Source organism: Mastomys coucha, unplaced genomic scaffold, assembly GCF_008632895.1.
Source record: "Mastomys coucha isolate ucsf_1 unplaced genomic scaffold, UCSF_Mcou_1 pScaffold6, whole genome shotgun sequence".
NCBI classification, from domain to species: Eukaryota; Metazoa; Chordata; class Mammalia; order Rodentia; family Muridae; genus Mastomys; species Mastomys coucha.
Window position 1 is genome coordinate 132,480,477 of NW_022196912.1, and position 5,510 is coordinate 132,485,986.

General features: G+C 41.9%; 1 pseudogene; it reads left to right on the top strand.

Annotated features, from left to right (window-relative positions):
• Positions 1-3,324: 3,324 nt before the first annotated feature.
• LOC116081135 overlaps positions 3,325-5,510 on the top strand; it is a 2,440-nt pseudogene continuing 254 nt past the window's right edge.

Sequence of the window (5,510 nt, forward strand, 5' to 3'; positions counted from 1 at the left end):
AAATTGCTTATTCTGTTTACACATGGTGTTAAGGAAGAACTGTTGTTTTAGAAATGCGTTACTTGTACTTTTATTAACCTCTATTTTTTAGACAGAGAAATAGATTAAATGTATCCATTCATTTAACAAAATTTTACATAATATTTAATATGTGACAGGCATTTTTGCAAGTTTATAATGTAAGAAAAATCACAAAGTCCATATTCTCTAGAAGGATGCAACTTAGAGAAAGAAATAAATATTACATGTAATAAAGAAATAAAGAAACAAATCAATTAACATGCATAAAGAAAGGGAGAGAAAAAGAAGGGAAAACAAAAGGCCAAAGGAGAAAAAAGAAAAAGAAACTCAAGAGAGCATAAGCAAAGGCTCATATGGTGACTCAGGGTTAGGACATGAGTTCAAAAATCACATAGTGTCTTAGATGGGAGCATTGCACAATAATCACTGGCTTCTTGCCTTTTAGCTAAGGTTAAGTATAAAGGAACCCCAGAGAATCCACAGCCATGAAAGAGATGGAAGAGATGCAGTGAATGAGAGACCTATCGCCCAGATTACCTAGGGCAACATAAAAGAGGACACATTTCTATAATTTTAAAAACATGACAAGAAGTTATTAGAGGATTCTGAAAAAGTGTCTTGAGCTAACTACATTGTAAAACATTTCTCTCAACTGCACAAGCATTTTATAGAGAACAGAAGCCACCCCCCCGCCACACCTGTTGCAGAGGCCAGAGCAGAAAGACAGCTGCAGTTGTAGTTACAGAGATAATAAAATGGGAGGAAATGTTGGATTCACTTTGAAGGCAGAGCTGTTGGGTTCCAATGATGGACTGTGAGTTTGCAAGTGAAAACAAGAATTCAGATTGGAGACTAAAGGGGAGGGCACAGAGCCCTTCCTTGGCCACACCTATTTGAAGCTAGTGTCAAGGAGGACTCAAGGAGCAAGGCTGGGGTAATTAGTGAGACCATAGCATACAGGACTGAATTAGGTACCTCAGGGTAAGTTAGAGGGAAGGCTGAACTGAAAATTAAGTGCTAGCGTGTTCTAAACCAGAAAGACATTTAAGGGAGGAACCCTATTTATTTCATGCAAGCTATAGCATGAATATTGTTCAATGTTGTATTGCCCTCTTCACCAGTTAGTCCTCGCCAACTAGAACTTATAAATGTGCATTTAATTAATTATTTGTTGCCATTAGTTCCTTTGGTCCTATAAATCACATAATAGGAATTCAATAAATTTGTTTTAATCCACATATTCTCTAGTGCACCTGGAATTTAGAGGATGGAACAATAGTCCTCTAATTACTCGATTTTATTCATAGAGGCTACATCATAAAAATCAAGCCAGTTAACCTGACAATTCTGAGAAACAATACAAAATGAGACCTACTTGGGCAGATAATTTTAGGTATGGACCTCAGATGACATATTTCATTGAAATAAAGATTTCCCATGAGGGAGGCTTCAGTGAACACAGTGAAGATAAATATTAATACTAGTAGATGACATGCATGGCAACCGTTGTTTAGGAATACTCAGATAAGTTACATGGCATGAAACATGAAACCATGAGAAGAGGTTTTCATATTTCATTTTCCTAGCCTTCAAATAAAGCTAGCAAATGAGCTCTAGGGGAAAGAATATGCAAGCACTGTACTGGAAACAGGAGCAAAGTGAACAGCTTGGGCCATATCAAGAAGCAACTGAATTAATGATTACTGTCAACTTATTATTATTGAGTAAATTTAAACTAAAACTTGAATTTTCAAGTTTCAGCAAAGTGAGATATTCACACATTTTGGGAATAAATATTTCTGTGTTTTTATTTCCATTGTTTTCCTTTCCTTTTATTTTTCAAACAACAAAATAAACTGCTGAGGATCACTCCAGGACCCATAGTAACGAATCTAAAACATGTCAGGGGGGAACTTAATGGAGTTAGAAGTGAGAGACAGGGTGCAGAAGTCACAACCTTAGCTCCCCTGTCCCCTGTCTTTGGTGCTGTGTGTATATTAGAGAAGGCTAAATAGAAATAATGAGTTGGAAGTTTGAGACAATCTTAATTTAGATCTGAGGAGAGTATTGTCCAGAATATGAGGACCTTGGCTAGGAGCCAGCAAGTCCTCATCTTGAACAGCTGAGTAAGTCTTTTTTTTTTTTTCTATGAACTTTCCCAGTGTTGTCTTACAGGCACCAGACCTCTCGGGCCAGCTTCCAGGGATCTAGTCAGCCTCTATGTCTTGGAGCCTGCAAAATTATTCAAATTAGTCTACTGACAGAATGCCTGGAAAATCTAGCTTAACTCTACCTTACTTGTCAGATCTATACAGAGATATTTATTTCTTATTCTTTGGTACTGTAGGTAGCTCCCATTTGCTTTCATCCTTGTCATCTGTCTTACAAAATAACTCTTGACATCTAGAATTTACTTAAACAGTTCAGTGGAAGACTCTGGTTCAGAAGCTATGGGGAACACATCTTTCATCTAGTTGTATAGGAATATGATCGGCAACTCTGACATTCCATTCTACATCAACTGGATCAGAAGCTCTAGTGTGAAATGAATGGTATGTTAAGTGATTTCAATGCTCAAATTGATGAAGTTATAAACTAATGATAGAAAAGATATATTAAAATTTTGGATTATCTTCACATACTTTAATTCCAGGAGGAAATGGAAGATCTGGCTACAGCATGTCACACTGAACTTTTTTATTTGAGACTCAGCATCCTTGTTTACAATAGCTTGCTAGATTAATAGTTAAATCTGAATTTGACTAAAGCTGTCTAGCAAACTATTCCATGCTTAAAAATAGAGTAGCAAGAGGAAACTACTCCATAAAATATTAAATGTCAGAAGAGGAAGACACAAATTTTAAAAATGAAAGAGTAAAATCCTTCATTGCCTGAAGGTATAGAATAAGGATACATTCAGCCAATGAGTCCTATAAAACTTACAGCTATTATAGCATTTAATCTAAATGTTTATTCATGAACCAGATGCCTCTGTGATATAAACACTCATTCACTCTGTAAGTGTTCACTGAAAACCCACCTAATGATTCCTTTTAGTATCTTCCTGGGCGAAATGATGGCTTCCTGCTTGTTGGCTGGCTTCTCAGTGACAATATAGGAGTTGGTGTTGACTAAGATCGATTTTGAAGCTTTCACAACAAATCTTTTCTCTCACATGCTCTCATAATTTTCTCTATTTCAAAGTATTCCCAGTTCCATAATTTAAAAAGTAAATCAAAAGTGCACATGGAGCGGGCCTTGGCTGGAGGCGCTGGGTCTAGGCAAGCCGACCCTTCAGTTATCATGGGCTGCAAGTTGGATCCTAACGAACAAGGAGAAGCGTGAGCCCTACCGAAAGGCCCAAAAAGAAAAGAGAACAGAGATCGAATTGGTCAGATTTTTGCCTGTAGCTGGCGATGAGAATTTCAAGAGGCTGTTAAGTCGTGCTTGAAAGAGGGCAGCCAAGAGGAGGGCATGGTCTGTTGAAGTCCCTAAGCAAAATAAGTCTCCTGGAATTAAAACATTGCCTGGAGAGTTATCCAAAGGAGCAGTTCAGGCTTGAGGTAAGAAGCACCCAGCACCAATTCAAAATAGTGATGGGGATGAGGAGGAAGACTGAGGAAGATGGTGATCTAGGGGGACCTTTGGGGCTCTGAGGACAGTAGTGAAGATATATGGTGGATGACTATGGAGCTGACTTTAACTCGGAGCGTGAGGAGGAAAAGTTGTTGCCTAATTAAAAGAGCTGCTCTGAAGCAGAAGATCTGGGAAACCGCAGCTGCAGGACTGTGGAGTGAAGAGGACACTGATGAAGATGAAGGTGATGGTGTTTACCCTGAGTCCCACCCCAGAAGGGATGACAAAGCAGAGGGGGGTCTGCAGATTTACGGAAGATGAGAAAGACTTTGTGCTGCCCTCTGCTGGGGAGATGGACCAGGATGCCCCTGCTCCAGACCTGCAAAGAGTTCATAAGTGGATCCAGGATATAGTAGGAGTGCTTCTGAATTTTGGAACTCAGCCAGAAGGCCCATCTCGAACTGAGTATCAATCGGCTTCGATACTCAGTTTTTCAAGACAGGGTTTCTCTGTATAGCCCTGGCTGTCCTGGAACTCACTCTATAGACCAGGCTGGCCTCAAACTCAGAAATCCACCTGTCTCTGCCTCCCAAATGCTGGGATTAAAAGCGTGAGCAGCCCGGCTCACTTACTCTTCTTAGGGAGATTTCCTGTTGAGCAAGCTCATGGAGCTGTTCCATCTAAGTTGATAGAGACTTAGAAGCTAATGAGGTGCCCCGGCCGACCAACACGTTGAAAACCTATCGCCGAGACCTTGCTCAGGCTCTGATCAATCGTGGGGTTAATCTGGATCCATTAGGAAAGTGGTCAGTGTCTGGACTTGTGGTATAAGATTCTTCAATGCCTATTGGTGCTACTCCTGAGTACCTTGCTGGACACCATATGCTGCAGGGAACTTCGAGTTTGCTACCTGTCAGGATCCTGGCACCTCAGGAGCATGAAAGGATCTTAGACAAGTGTTGTGCTCCTGGAGGAAAGACCAGCTATATAGCTCACCTGATAAAGAACACAAGTGTGATCTTTGCTAATGATGCCAATGCAGAGTGTCTCAATAGTGTCGTGGGCAACCTGTACCGGTTGAGAGTCACCAACACCATCATCAGCCAGTATGATGGGCGCCAGTTCCCCAAGGTAGTGGGGGCCTTTGATTGAGTTCTACTGGATGCTCCTTGTAGTGGCATAGGAGTCATCTCCAAACCCCCTATGAGAAGGATATCCAGCACCGTGCCTACCATCAGAAGGAACTGCTGCTCAGAGCTATTGACTCAGTCAACGCTGCCTCCAAGACCAGAGGCTACTTGGCTTACTGAACCTGTCCCATTATGGTGGAAGAGAACAAGTGGGTGGTAGACTATGGCTTGAAGAAGAGGAATGTGTGGCTGGTACCCACTGACCTGGACTTTGGCCCAGAAGGTTTTACCTGCTTCCAAGAAAAGCACTTTCATCCTACTCTGCTTCTACCCTCACACTCACAATATGGACAGTTTCTTTATTGCCAAAAGAAAATTTCCAATTCTATTCTCCAGCTCCACACTGGAAACTCCGCAGCAGCTACTCCTACAGACCCTGACCTGAAGGATTAGGTCACCCCAAAGTCTGAGAACAACAATGTCAACCCACCAAGAAAGCCCGCAGGGCTGCAAAGGCAAAGCAGCAGTTGTCGAGACAGCAACATTCCAAGAAGCCCTTCCAGAAGGTGAACGGCATCTCCGAAGGGCTGGTCTGGTCTACTGAACCATCTGTCCCAAACGCCCAAGTGTCTGCCAGGCCCCAGGAAAGGAAGCTGCTCTCCCAAAGCAGAGCACTCCTCCCAAGGGTGAGGGAACACCTGCTGTGCCACCCCAAGAATTGTGCTGCCCTAAGAACTGTGCTTGGTCCCTTGGGAAAGCAAGAGAGAGAGAGAGAGAGAGAGG